Source organism: Anopheles coluzzii, chromosome 2 (genome assembly GCF_943734685.1).
Source record: "Anopheles coluzzii chromosome 2, AcolN3, whole genome shotgun sequence".
In the NCBI taxonomy this organism is placed as follows: Eukaryota; Metazoa; Arthropoda; class Insecta; order Diptera; family Culicidae; genus Anopheles; species Anopheles coluzzii.
Window position 1 is genome coordinate 87,209,922 of NC_064670.1, and position 16,125 is coordinate 87,226,046.

At 42.7% G+C, this 16,125-nt stretch overlaps 1 protein-coding gene across 1 annotated transcript in view; it reads right to left on the reverse strand.

Moving 5' to 3' along the window:
* Positions 1-15,593, reverse strand: part of LOC120952172 (mucin-5AC) — a 48,612-nt gene extending 33,019 nt beyond the window's left edge. Inside the window, exons 1-2 of the mRNA XM_049607507.1 lie at positions 15,459-15,593; positions 12,690-13,226 (exon numbers count right to left, since the gene is read on the reverse strand). The gene's annotated coding sequence lies outside the window, so the exon portion shown is untranslated. The remainder of the gene's footprint in view (positions 1-12,689; positions 13,227-15,458) is intronic.
* Positions 15,594-16,125: the final 532 nt, after the last annotated feature.

Genomic DNA, 16,125 nt, shown 5'->3' on the forward strand with positions numbered 1-16,125 from the left:
GTCTGGGGACAGTTTAATAAACTCCACGGTTAGAATTCATAATAAAGAAGCTCTGTATGATTTAAAAACTATTTCGCTTATCTCTTGAACAATTTATGGATAAACACACTACGAGATTGCTTTATAGGTGCCTTCAAATCTAACGATCTATTGTTTAAATCTCGCCGTTGAGAACATCGATGTACCACGTATAATCATATTGCTTTGATACTTTTTCTGTAGTTTAATTAACGGCCACACTATACCCTGCACACACCCCTACGCGGGATAGTGGAGAACAGATTTTGTCATTCAAATCTCATACGACCTTCGGAAATTGGCCGACCGAGGTGCGGTTTGTATCGTCAACAGATATTTGCGTCATCGTTGTTGCCTCGTTTTATCGTCCAATTCGAGGACCGAGCACCGAGAATAACTGTCACCGCTAACGAGTAGCACACTTTTGCAATATAAATTATTTATTCGTCCCAATATGTTCTCCGTGTAGTAGCTCGCGGGAAGGCACTGCACAGCGGTTGGGCGAGTGTGGAATACCTAATGCTGCCGACGAGTCAGGACGACCTCTAATTTTATGGCACTATTAGCAAGGGAAGTATGCGTTTTTTTTGCTTTTTTTTTGCTTTCTGTGCGGTCTGATTCGTAACATTAGTGTATGCCGAACAACGTTAGCGTAGGCTTTTTGTTCGATAGTGAGGGTTATTGTGCTTTGAGGTTGCGTCCGTCCATTTAGCTTCAACTTGTCGATTTAGTTTTTTCTGTTTTTTTTTTCTTCAGGAAATATACCAATACATGTAAGGCTTAATAATGCACTACCTTTGACACAGAATGACATAAAATTAAACGAGCAGCACACCTTACGACAGTCGGTACGACCATATCGTAAAAGCTGTGAAATTTCAATCGACCATCGACAGACAAACGCCATGGCGTTTGTAAGTGGTGTATTGGTTTCCATATGCAAACCGCATAGAAAAAGATAGAGTGAGTAAGAGAGAGAGAGAGAAAGAGAGAGAGAGAGAAAAAGAGAGAGAGAGAGAGAGAGATAAAGAGAGAGAGAATAAAAAAACACATCCATAAATGTTCGCCTTTCGAAGAAGGTTACACGTGAGCCGTGTGCCTAATGAATGACAGTGATAAATGTGAAGTGGTAAACTTTTTGAACCCTTCGACCAAACCGAGCCACCCTCTCTCGTGACGTGTGTTCATTTGTGATTCAATCGGATGGTGTCACGGTTTCAAAAGAATTCATTTTCGATTCATTTCCTTTAAGGATGTTTACAAGCAGCTGATCAGTGTCAACTAGTGCGTACTTAGCGCATAAATAAGATAACTCACTGTAATTTACAGCAATTCGACAAATGTCTACCTGCTTCAGACATCGGCATCATTCGTTCAATAAGGGCTCGAATCGAAAGGCGCAATTAAAAACGGAACGAACGGTAAGACTCTGTGTTCCTCCAGACTGGCACAATTATCATTGTGCAGGTGTTAGACGCTATGAATGGTATGTGCAAACGTCGATCTCGGTGCGTCCGTCTCCGGAACGATGAAACGATAACTACATACCCAAACACAAACCGGCGACACCAACACACATGGGAAATTCTGCCGCCAGTCAATAATGTATCTACACGATCAATCAGATCGGTTTCCGTTCCATCGGGCGCATCCGTTCGAGCGCGAAACGCTTGCAACGTAATTTCGCACATCGCAGTGGAGCCGCCGCGTGTTAATTTACCACCCCGCTGCCGGAGTGAAACGAACGAAGATGTGATGATGATATTTTTGTGTGGCAGGGAAGGCACACACGAACGAATGGAGCGAAACAACAACAACAACAACAACAAAACATTTCCATTTACATGCCCTGGTACCAATGATGACCCACGCTAACGCTACCCTCGGCAACGCGGGATAGCATGTCACAAACACTACACAGTGAAGGTGCGTTTTTGCCTTCCCAATATCACCACCACCAACACCGAACCAGCATCATGTTGACCAGCCCACTAACGTAACAAAACTAACCGCGCACAGTGTACTGTAGCTTCGCGAGCTGCGGCCACAAAAGCGCACAATAGATTCGCGCGGGCTGACATTCGTCTGGTTGTGCGGCAAACAGTCTATAGACAGCACATCGAGGGCAAACCGGCGAACGATCCGGTCACATGGTGTCGGTGTCTCCGTCGATAACGGATCCTGGCCACGGATCAGCGTGATGGGCTGTTTTGGGCAAGATATGGTAGCGGAATTTGGGGCAAGAGTGCCACCAAGCATTTTTTCCATTAAAACTTTAGTTAAATGACCAATTGAGTATACTGATGGTTTCGTTCCAATGACTAGACGTTTCGTTACTGTGCCAAATTTCATATAGATTAATCAATTTTTCTCATCGTTTTCAACTATTTTATGTTGAATTTCAAAATTGGGCAGAAACATAAAAAAATTCAACCACAACAAATAAGCGTTAAAAAATATAGGAACAATGAACTGAGACAATATTTATACCACCGTAAAGCTAAGAAAAGTATTTTTTATGGGGTTAGTCGAAAAAAAAATTATCGCTGAAAAATCCAATTTTAAAAAAGTTACAACTTTTGGGGCAAGAGAGCCACCTCTATTTGGGGCAAGTGTGCCAATATACATCATAGGCGTGGGCTGTCAAATATGTAAACATTGTTGTAGCGTGCAGCGGAATGGTGCACTTTAAGGTGCGAATTCTGCCCCGGAAAAACTGATCAGTAGCTAAGATATTGCAGTACACTTTTTGGCCAAAAATTGTACATTGGTGACACAAGACAAGTGGGAACACGTACACTAGTAAAAAAAATCAATTATCCAAGAAATTCAATTATTTTACCCATGTGGCCGTCTTGCCCCATACGAGTGGCACCCTTGCCCCATAGCCCCATCACGTCTTTGTTGACCCTTTTTAAAACGCCTCAAAACAGTTTTGTTTGCACTTATATCCACGGAATCTTTGTTATTAGTGAGAAAATAGGTGTAAAATAGTTATGAGATATAAATCGGTTTTTGATAAACGGGTTTTAATGAGTTATAACATGAAATGCTTAAGGTGGCACACTTGCCCCAAATTCTGCTATGCTTTTTTGTATTAGCTAGAATCGTTTTTGACATACCCTACACACACAACCTGCGACCTGCGCATGATATCAGGAGGCGCATGATTTATGACAACCTTTGGTGGATAGCAGCATGCACAGCGACAGCAAAACATGTCGGATTAATAAATACATGCTTCTGGTAAAAGGTTTAGTTGTTCACTTTATTTTTCTTATGAAATAACAAACATTGATTCGTTACACTTTTTTTATGACGCATATTGATTTTAATTTGTTCGAAAGCTTTTTTTTATTTAAAACAAGTTTGCCTTCCATTAAACAGATTTACCAGTTTTCTCTGATCATACAATGGCAAACAGAAGACGAGAAGGGCAACAGATTCGGAATAAAGATGCGATTTATCTCTCCAGCCTTGCAAGGATAAAGCTCAATTAATAACCATTACCGTGAGCATCCTTATTAAAATTCACAAAATATGACACCCAACGCCGCTGCTCAGATTGCAGCAAATCATTACGCAACCAGGCAACAGCCCGATACCCAACAATCTTCGATAAATTCTGGTCAAAGATCATTGTCGTTGACAGGAGCAATTTTACCTTATGCTAATGAACAACAGTGCTGCTGCTGCTGCTGCTGCTGTTGGGCGCGAAAAAGTCAGTGCTTGTTTGCATAAATTTTACCATTCAACACCGAGACCCATTTAAGGTAAAATACGAACCTACAAAAGTGCCTTCTCGCTCGGAAAGCCGCACGCACGGGCACTTGTTTTCTCTCTCACACGCTGACAACGGTGTGCGCGGTGCCGTACTATTTCGGTTAATTGAACAATTTACTTTCCCCCATCGTACTAGCTTTAGCCCCGTTGCGATGGGTAGGATTAATGGGACAGGATAATAACCAAGCCCAAAAGATAATCGTTAAGAGCATAACTTCAATGTAAAGAAAAAGACAACCTACAAACCCAGACACTGCAAAGACACGTGAAGACGTAGTACTTTATAGTAAGCCCCGCATACGGTACGGTTATGTTTTGGGGCGGTACAAAATTACACGAGCGGACACCCGGTTCTGTTACCCTCCCATTATCACTTACTCGATGGGGAAGGATGCTACACTGCTTTCGTACCAAATTAGTAGGCTGCAAAGTGAGATCGTAAATGGATTTTATAGATGCAACCGTAGTGGCGAGCGGTCAGAGTCGAAGATATAGTACAAACGATATATGATGGTTTAGTGATTATATTAGGGTGTTCTTCCTTTTTTTGGAATGATTATGTATTGACATGCAGAGGTAATAAAAAAATATATAATTTAATTTATTATAGAATAAATAAAAAAATATAATTCAAATCACACAGAATTAAAAATTAAAAACAATATTACAGCGATGTGGCATAGTTTGTTAAAGCAACTGATTTCAACCAAAAAGGAAATAATATTTTAAATTCCAAAACATAAATTTTGAAACAAGAGAATGACTGTTAATGCTACTTTAAGTATATCGGGAAACGATTACCAGTTAATTGCTGTAAACGAGTTGAATATTGAGATACAAGGGCACCGCTAAAATCCTTCTTGTTAAGTATTCATATGCAACTTCCCATCCCCACACGGCTGGGAATGAATTTATTTCATTTACGCTGTCCCCACTGTGGTCCAGTGCTTTCAGCACAAAACCACGCAAATGGGTTTATACTTATTTCTTGCCCGTACGTTTTGTACTGTTCTTACATAGTGCTTGTCTGACCCCATCCGAAGGTGCTGAAAGACTCATAAATAAAAATTAACCTTTCACGATGGGAGCGAATGGTTTTTGTTTCATTTGTTTTGCACTCTCTTAAGCAAGGTGTGTTTTATTAATTTAGACTCGTCAACTCTTTAAATACCGATTTATTTTTATTAATTTACTAACAAATATTATTAAATCTTGAATGAGCGTAAAATCGCTTTAAGACTTTATTAAAAATTGCCATTTATACAAGCACAAATTCAGCCATCAATAAAAGCAAATATTCGTGGCACGTTAAATTATCACACAGGGCAGATGAAAAAGGTTCCTTGACTTACTTTCACACCACCCTGGCCATCATAATGTCTGATTGGATACGCTTCGTGTAACCTTTAATTAATTATATCTCTTGCCTATCAACACGAACACTCACAGTTCTCTCCAAAGGAAAAACAAAACAAACAATAAAACGCAAATTGCTAGAAAATCATTGCAGGGTGTTTTTTAATAATCAAATAGCTAATTTCCGTGCAAACTTAGAAATGGTTCATAATGACTGCAGTGCTATGCATTTTTAATTCAGAAACCAAACATGAATGGTTTGCCCTTTTCGGGTGTTCTGGTGAACGTTGTGCATTGCACAACAGCTTCGTCAACTACAATTACTTGCCCAATAACATTATAATTATGTTTAAAAAACCTATTTTGTGGACTATTGTTAAAGTTGCTTAGTCTTTATCTATATTTCGTTTAATAATAGTCTTCCGAAGCTATACAACTAGAATTGGCAACCTCACAACAAAATACGGAATTTCGCCAACAAACTTTCGCTGAATACTTTCTAGTTTCGATCATTAGCTCCATTGGTTAAGTACAATGAACGAAAATTGCAAAACGATTTCAATCATCACAATTCAAACGCTACACGTGCGCAACCGTTCCACGTGCCATAACTTGTAGGATTTCTGCGCCCGAACGCCCTTGAAACGAAAACCCCACAGAACGCATGCTTTAAAACGTGAAGCATACTAATATCCCCAACAATCAATACAGGCCAGCCGATGGCATCGTTCCCAAATCGCCGATTCTCTTCCTTAAAGACACACATTATCATGTACGTTGCCATACGATGATACTGTTCAATGTCAAATGCTCGCACACACAATCTCACATTCAAACACAAGCACACATTCGAAAATGTCGATTTCTGGCTAAATCTTAATGGTCACGTTCCTGCCCGATCGGCCACTAACCGCATCGGTCCGGTAGGCACGGTGGTCCTGCATGATGTTGCAGCTTAGTGTACTAATTGAAAACAATCGAGCAAAAATAGCTTACACTTTGCTGTGTGGTTAGCCCGGCAAAGCTTTAAGAGAACCGTACTAGAACCGGATAGTTGGGGATTTGGTAATCAAATTAGTTCAGGATCGGTGAAAATTGTTTCAACCATCGTGCAAATAAATGGCAGTTTGTCGTATTTTTGGTAATTTTCCGTGGAAAACTAATTCAATTATAGTAACGGGTTGGGAGTCGTACGTTATGATAGTGTGTATCAGCTGGTGGATAAACAACACCAACACGCCTGATTCGCCTTTCCCTTTTCTAGCACGTCTGATCTACAACCGCTTCGTAAACATGCACGAATATTTCCGTTCATCTTGATATCCGTACAATTTATCATGCCATCAAACGCTGCCAAGAAAATGAACAGCAACACAGAGCCTGGCCCAGTTTTTGGCCCTTTGGATCAATGCCAACCCTGCTCCACGTGCCCAAGTGGAGGCCACACATCGATCCGTAGTGAGTCACGGTTTACTCTCTAGCAGCAGATAATCATTAGTGTGGCCGGAATATAAATGATTATACCTCTATCGGCCATATGACCCAAGGAGCATGATAATAAAACGGATGCATCTAGCCGATAGACCTTGCCTCTTGCAGTAAGAGTGTGTGTGTGTGCGTTTGAGTGTATTGGAGTGAAACGAGCTTTGCAGCTTCCGCCAATTTCGTAACCAACAATCTAGCAACCGAAACGAAACGGCCTTCCGAAATACGATTCTTGCGCACCAGGCACCACAGTACATTCAAGTCCAAGGTTACTGTGACAACGCCTACATTTCGGATAAACATCCAAGGGCCGAGGAACGCGTCACATACCTTTATTCTTGGTTTCACCACGGCAGCAGGGCTGCGTACGTGTGAGTGAGTGAGTGTATGTGTGTGTGTGTGAACAATTTGTTCACACACTTCACGGTGTGCTCCATCCGTCGCAAGTGGAAGAGGCTTTTACAGTCCGTCGGTTCGCGGTTCGCGTTACGCGAAAAAGTGACACTCGAAGCGTGACATCAATCTACTACGACTTCCGCCTAGCAGCGCACGGACGATTAACACACCTTCGTCCTTGGCCGTAGATGTTGGTGGCTGTTACTAGCAGGCACACACTAAATACACCCAACGAAGACACAGACATGTCAACCCAAAAGCCACCCACCCCCCACGGTCTCTCACACCGTCGAGAATTGTGTTCTACTACGCTTACCCACCTTCTGCGACGAGCGTTCGATGGGTGTTGAGTGTTCTTCCTTTGCTCCGCTTTACGAAACAAACACGGTACAACACCAACGGTAACGGTGCGTGCGGTAGTGATGGGAGGATATTGTTATGGCAATGTTTTTCACAACCACTTGGGCGCGACGATATCTCTCCCGTCAGCTCATCAATGTCGATGAGGAAGAACATTAACGATTCAAATATGTCATCACCATGCACTGCCCTTCACACGACGCGTTCCGCGGTTATGCATTATTCCATGTACACTACCACGATGAACTGCTCGTGGAGGTCTTTAAGCCATTGATTGTGCAACGGGATAGTGTCAACTGGATGGGTAGCTTTGGTGGTTACGTGTAATTATTTTTCCACTAGGATTATCTGAACTTCGTATGGTTCGGATTCCTCATAACATGTAATTCCACTTTTTATCTCTTGTGCGAAACCTTAAAATTGGAATTGGATTTGGTCTAATACTCCCATCCTCCGAGGTCTATACAGACTGTCCCCGAGATATGCTAAACAAGTGGACCGAGAAGAATCCGCGTATCTATCATTTCCACGCATATCGTATTTCACGGTTTTCAACCAAAAGGTTGCTAACTTTCATGTAAGTTTGCTTGAACCGGTTCTGAAAACTTAATTGATTGTTGGATATAACTCTGACCGAATATTAAAAATTATTCGGTAAACTTGTGAACTAAATTTAAAATTTGATCGAATGGAAAATGATTTTTCATTTGACAATTTATATGTCAAATCAGTACAATCTGCTCAAACAAGTGTCAAATTCAGAAAACCGTGTATTTCTAAATCCGCGAATGGGAGGTACCGCGTATCTCGGGGACTACCAGCAATTATGAAGATCTATAATGTGAGAGAAAAAAGCAATTTTCCGTCAATACAATGAGGATTACTCATGTGGATTACTCGGGTTGCGTTTCAGAGAAAAAGACCCGTGTTCAGCTGAATCATCACACAGTTATCTGAAGCTTGAAAATACCAGCAACATCTTGGCACGAGAAGACCCAAACTCTGCTTGAATTGATTTGTTTTTTTGTTTTATTCTTCAAAAGAGCGTAATTTTTTTTAACTACAACGACGTTGACTATTTAAACCAAGCGCTGTCAAAGCCCTTTTTTACGCGAAAGAACAAACGTTCCAAATATGTGTAGCAATAATTTAAATTCCAAATTCATAATCCGTTCAACATAAACAATAAAGTCCCTTTTCGTATATGTTTCACTATTATGCTACTGTCCCGCAATTTAATCCGTAGACCGTTCAGACGCTAAACGCTAAACCATTTCTGACCGATGCTGTTTGTGGCGGTGTTGGCCAATCGAACGGCTGCTGACCAGACCGCGTATGCAACAGCGCACGTACGTGCCGCACTATTTCGAGAGCCCAAAATCCAAAACCAAAACAAACAACCGAAACCAACGACCGACCTCTAAGCATCAGGGACGGAGGAATGCTGCTGCTGCTGCTGCTGAGCGTGAGGGAAGCTGGCGGAGACGATTGGGCGAGAAGGAGCTGGAAAAACACGAACGGCTAGCAAAGGTTTTGGACAAACGCATAACATTCATCTCCGCCCAGTAAAGTGCCACGGCCATCATCACTACCACCACCACCATCACCAGCCAAAGGCAACGAACTCGGTGGAAATCGCTGCTCGTCCCCCACTCAGTTCGCCCTCATATGCAAACGCATACGCATACTCCGCTCGGTTTTCCAACGCCACCGATCCCGCGCACAACACCACCGAACGCATGAAAAGTCACAGAAAATTTTATTATGCCCACCATGCAAATGCACGCGACCGCACGCATAAAAACGCACTGCACCGCACCGATCCGATCAGGTTGACGTAAGCTTTTGGGAGTGTGTTTGTAACCCTTGGGCTTTGTTTGTCTCCGACAGCATAGCACACATACACACGTACGGCATCAGTTTGCTTGGTTCAATTCTTTCTCCAGGTCGTCAAACGGTTGAACAAATAGGGAACCTTCACCTGCTTTACCTAATCGCGGTAGTGCACACTGCACCGGTGTGCGCAGGAAACAATCGCGGCAACAACAACCGTCAACCGTTAGGAGCTCCAGATGACAAAAAAGCAAAAGGTTTGGTCGAGCTTTCTCCATGTGCTTTGGAAAAAAACACAAACCAAACGTACACAGTGCCAGAGTGTGGTAATGCACGTCTCCCTTGCGCAAATGGCGACCACAAGCACGCATGGCACTTTTGCTGCGCACGTTGATAAGTTGTTTCAAGTGCTTAAGGTGAGCTTGGACCAAAACCGCGCACTAAACGTTACGCAACAACCTTCCGCCAGCGGAAGCTCCACACGCAAGTGGGGGTGGTTGAAGGAAGCTACAGACATCGACTGCGGTCACGTTTGCATTTTTTCTTTTCACTCAACTACAGCGTATTACATTAGCATGCTCCAAATGCTTGGAGAGAAAAAATTGTTATCCAAATTAAATAGATTTTTTTTTGTTAGTTGAAATTCACAACACATCCACTCCCACAAATTCGAAAAGAGGAAAGGTTCTGTCTGTCTGTGCGCATAAGGAAAGTGCATAGATCCGTACCCACAGTGCCAGCGCGCACTTTCTTTCGCGACGCTTCACCACGCTCCACGGCAGAAAACATTGCGGAACTGCTGCACTGTTGCTGCTGCTGCTGCTGCGGTTTAAGTGGCGTACTTGTTCCTCGACCCCAGCAGACCATGACGGGAGGAATGAGGGTTTGTATGGTTAGTACAACCGTCAAGTTTTTTTGCTGCATTGTTGTTCGCTCTCTCTCTCTCTCTCTCTCTCTCTCTCTCTCTCTCTCTCTCTCTCTCTCTCTCTCTGTCTCTCTTTCCCTCGATCTAGGCTCGCTCTATCCGTTCGATCTTCACAGTTAGGCAAAGCAGTTTGGTTTCTTTTTCTTTCCCTCCGGAAAACCGGAAACGGAGTACTGCTGCGTACATGGGAATGGGGTGCGCAAAATCGGTCGTGTGGGTTGGCCGCGGCACCGGGTGAAGGAGAACACTAACTTTCACTTTCACGCCGTGCCCCACCACCAGCACCCCCCTCATTTCACCCGCAGCAATAGAGAGCGAGCGAGGAACACACGGGAACACGCGCAAGACGTGAATCAGGTTTGCGTAGTCAAGCTTTAAAGTGTCGATGTCACCGGTAGAGTGGAGTGCGTTTTTGCGGCCAAGTGTGGACACAAAATTCAGCCCCAAACCGGACCAAACGGAAAGGCTTCTTGTCTTCTCAGCCTTTGATGGTGACACGTTGGGGACAAAAGTGCGGTGCGCCGGGCTAAAGAGTTTTGGTACGATTGCGGCTCGCTTAGTAGCGCCTGCGTGAAACCACTTTCACGCAAACACCACCACCACCGACAGCAGTGCAGGCGCGATGAGAGGCCCCGATGAGGGCAAATACGACTAACTTTTGTACATTTCAAGATGGGCTGCTTTTGGCTCGATTGAAGCGCATATATAAAAAAGGGGGCTCCCCCAAAATCTTGCGTCTTGAACGCCAACCGATGTTTGACTTTCGCTTGCATAACATGTGCGCCCTTGCACGCGTCCCGCTGGTTCAAGAAGAAACGAGAGACAGACAGAGAGAAAGAGGGAGAGTGAGAGAGAGAGAGAGAGAGAGAGAGAGAGAGAGAGAGAGAGAGAGAGAGAGAGCAGGAGAGAGCTAGCGAATTGCCGAGGGATACGATTTATTATGACATTCGATACTTTTCAACAAAACAAAAGCCACACACGTGCTTGTTTGCTGTATTGCGAGCATGTTTGTTTGTGGAATACGAAATCAAAGCTGATTTCAGGGTTCGAGGAAACGAGAGAAGCAAAAAAAAAACCCTATAATCAAATAAACTTCCACGTGCAAATGCTCTCGATCAATTCCAGCTCAAACGGTTCAATTGGTGTTGCGTAAGATGTGAAATTAAATTTCTGTGCTGATCGGAATCAGATCAATTATTTGCACTTCACACACTTCACTTCACCGGACCCGGCCGATCAAGCCCTGAAGAGCGAAGCAAAGGCACTGTCAACCGCAACTGGTTTCCTGCCGCCAGGAGGCTGAATTTAAACACGAGATATAAATAACAAAATAAAAGGGACGGCAAGAAACGTACGCTATCGCAGCCACATTCGTCACCGTGGTTGTCAGCTGATAAGTTCAACAATATTACATCACCATTGTCGTCCGAACGGTGCCGCACTGTTGATGTCGTTGCGATCGCTGGACACTCTCTCTTGTGCTGTGTGGCTCTGTTCAGCAGTGGGGAAGGCCCAGGCCCAAATGCATACGAAAAACGTCGGTCCTTGCATGAAGAGCATGATTAGACTCATCTGTATGATAAAGTCAGGTATGATAAATGAGCAGTAAAATCGCTCAAGGACAAACCCTCACGCTTCTGTGCGGTTGTGATGGCGTGAAGTTGTCACTTTTCCGAAATTCGGATACTAAAGAGCATAGTCACTAAGTCACCGATCGAGAGATGAGAGCAAAAACAACGCACATGGAACGAGGAGCCATGGAGTCGTACAGGCCACTGCTGCACACAGTGACGGTGCCTGCCGGAGAGGAGGTTGATAATGAAGGCGACGTCACCTTGAGGCGCGTTTGACACTGGCCAAGCTGGATCCGACTTAAGCCCGACCCTGTCGTAACCGGGGCCCTTCGCTCGGTTCAATCACACTGCGTTTGAGCCAGTGCTGATTTCGATAGGAATGGAACAGTTTTCAAACCTTAGCCCTTTCGGCCTTTACCTTGGCCCTATCCAAACACTAGTCGACTTGTTTTTATGCAAAAGAAAAAAAATGCACTTCTAGATGTAGTCTTGACATTTTTACGTAAACAGTTTGCATAAACATAGTAATGATGCTACTGGAAACAACGATGACGATAATGATAGCTTTGCAGTTGGTGCGATTTAAATACGTCATGATACTTATAAATATAACCGCTGCTGGAAACATACGCCCATAAAGGTAGGAATTATACATCAGATATCAATTTTGTCACAAAAAAGACTGTTTTGATAACGAACACTATAGATCAGAGCGGTGTTGTTGCGAGGAAAAATCGGGTCAAGAATGTTACAAATCAGAGCATTATTTAAAAACTTAAAGAACTAGCTTTCGTTACGTTTGCTCACTAAAACTCTTATCCCCTGTACATAACATACATGTTTAGCTTTAGCTGGTTCGCTATGTTGTGCTCTGACGACACACACGAAAAACGACATTCTTAGGTTCGGCATTTTTTCACAACTGCCAACTACAATCATATGCATCATGTTGCTATTACCTGTTATTTTTTTATCTCTTGCTTTTCACATCAGGCCTCTTCACACATCACACATACACTCAAATGCAACCATTCACCACATCAATACCAGCATAATATGCCTTCGGACGGGGAGAGATCGATTCTGCTATCTTCCGGTCAAGTTCACAAGATGCTTCTACACTCACACACGCGCACTGCAATTACCCTCGATGCTCGATTTCAAACGCAGGGCACGACACACGCCGCAGCACGAGGGAAGGAAAATCGCACGCGAGAGCCTCGCGCGCCGTAGAAACTCGCGATGTTTACACTTCTTATCAATTCTGCCCCGCCAGGCACCGCCACACCGCGCCACCGTACATCGCACACCCGCGCGTCAAGCACAGCAAACAGCACTTGATGTGCGATTGTATTTATTTCTTTTGCTAGCTATCTACTTTTTTTTTTATTTACTTTTTTCGACACTTCTAGCACCACGGAACATCACACCAGTCGTGGCATGTTTGCACACTCACTCTAATCAGCACAACCACCGTGCCACGGTGCCCGCCTGGACTGCAATATGATATGGTAGAGACAATTATTTGGTTTCACAGCTGCACACGACACAGTGCGCACACACACACACACACCCAGCACTGGGCTCGACACGGATGCTGCAAAGTTCACGATGGTTGAATTGGCTCTCCTTCATTCCAGCGACACTTTTCGCTGCCAGCCCAGCTTCGTGCACGGCACACTAACCTCTCCCCCTAGGACACGACCACTGACAAAGCCAGTGCTTGAACGGCCCTTCACTTTTGAATTCGAGCAAGTGCCCACAAAATCAAAACAACACAAATATTCACTGCGGCTAGCGACTAGCGGGGCACAGAATGCTGCCACACTGACACGATTAGCATTGTGCCTCGACGGAAGCAACAGAAGCGACAGCAGCGACACGAAAAAAAAACAAAACAAAAACCACCCCTGTTCCACTATCGAAATGTTTTACTTTGGCGTTCGACAAACTGACCCTCATTTGTTGAGCAGAGCAACGGTTGGATTAATTTCACAACCATCACAACTATGCGTTACCAAATCGGCCGCAACTGATTTGACGCTTTTTTGCGATATTCTGTGTGCCTGCTTTAGGCTTCAGTAAACTTTCTACTACTAAGAAAAGTCAATCGAAGTCGCCCGCCCGGTTGTCAATGCGGCAAGAAACACGTACGCAAAACACTAGCGCGAACTTGAGTGTACGGACGAATCGATGCGACTGAAATGGGGTGGCGTACGCAACAACCCCGTCGATGTTGTTCGTAAAGCGCACAGGGGTTGCACATTGGGCTGATACGTTGTTATTTCAATTGTGGACATTTTTTTTATTTATTATGCACGAATATTAATAGATTTTTTAATCGATTTTTTATAAACAAAAAAAAATATTCCACACACTGTAGCTTTAAATGTAGCTTTGATAAATGAATATTAATAATTAAATAATCGACAACTCATTGATTCATTCAAAAGCAGCATAACAATGAAATAAAAAAAATGGCAGAAATAGTACAAAGCAAGTAAGAAAAATGACCACATCCAAAGCTGGAAACAAAATATGTGGCATATAATTCGTTGTTTTCTGTTCTTACAATTGAACCAAAATTGTGTGTTTATTTTTTTAATGTCTATTCATTGCAAAACGATCTCAACGGGTCAAGTAAAACCCAAACAAGCATTTGCAAATTTGAGCTTTTTGAACAATTTTAGCAAAACAAATTTTTGTCATTGATACTGCATTTCTGTGCACTATTCGCCTCGGAGATACACAACTGCGAATGCCAAGACACATCTGCGCGCGCACACGCAACCACAAATCCCGCACACGATACAAACATCTTGGCAACGAAAAAAGTTTCTCTTTCTGCAAAACGACTCTTTCCTGTAGCCTTCTCCTCTAATGTTGATGTTAAAATACACACCAAAGGACAATTGTGCAGTATTACAACACTATGGAATAATTACAATGGTGTCTGAAATATATTAATTCCTTTATTTCATATCACTACCCTACACATTGGGATAAAAACAGCGACAGATTATTTGACAAAAACCGGTCTCGTGAACGCAAAATCTATCGTTTTGTTTTTTATTTACTTGGGAATCGGAAAGTGGAAGGTACGACCAAGCTGAATAGTTGGTTTGTTTTCCTTTTTTGATTGCCTTCCTCACTTCGTCTCGCTTGTTTCACCCAAACATATTCCTAATCTGAATTGGCAGGCAAACGCTCTCCCTCTTTCTCTCTCTCTCTCTTGCTCACGCTATGTGTCACACTGAAGTATCTTTCAATTCTTTTTCATTCACTGTTTGTAACACGGGCTTTCATCTCTCCCACAACAGCAATGTATATAACACGCCTCGCAAATAATGACTCGTTTTTGCGTGCTTATGGAATGTAAAGGATGGCTAATGTCGGATCATCGGATTGGAAAGAATCATCTTTCACAACAATTTTGCTCACTGACACTTTGCACACATCAACGCTATGCGAATATCTGTACACCAAGCTTCAGCCACTGTACATTTCGATGCATTACCATCGCCCTTTGCTTTGAAAACAAAAATATCTGACACGCTTCCTAGTTGAGGCGTTCCGGCAAAAAGGCAAACCTCACAACAACCCTTTACGGTTGCTAAGAGCTGAATTAAGTGCGATTCTTCAAGAAAAAAATGTAAAAAACAACAACACCACTGTAAACATTGCAGGTTCTCTTTTCCACCCAACACCGTCCTCACTCACACACTTACGCAAATTTAACAACTCAACAACACAACACAGCTGCCGTGCACGCCGCACGGAAGGGCAAAGTTTTTTTTTTTGTTATTAAAAATAAACTCGCGAGAAAAAAATTGCGTTCTGCTCTCCGCTACGGACTTTACTCGACTGAGAAGCTGAGTCAGAGTATCCGCTACGAACATCGTTCCCGTGTTTGCAAACTATGGGCTTATACGTAATTTGATAGAGTAAGTACTGTAGAACCGTTTTATTTTATATATAAAATCATTGCGCTCATTAGAGTGAACAATTAATTTAAATCCAAATAAAATTACTTCATACTAATAAAATTACTTCATATACGTTGATGCTTTACAACGAACTCGCAAATGTATTATTTAAAAATACATACAAACCAAGAAAGCATAACGGATACATTTAATAAATAAAAAAATATTTGAAAAATTTGAATAAAAAATTAAATCAAAAACAAACAAATATCAGTTCGGATAAACGGAAAACGTCATCTTAATTTGACAGCTAGCGGCGCGACAGCTTGACTTCCCTTCTGACAAAGTTGCAATACTTCATGTTGCATCTAACTTCGGCTGGTTAACAATGTTTGAAGGTATTTTATTTAAAAATATTTTAAATGTATACTCTTAGCATAAGCAAAACTTACATTATTATTACGATTTT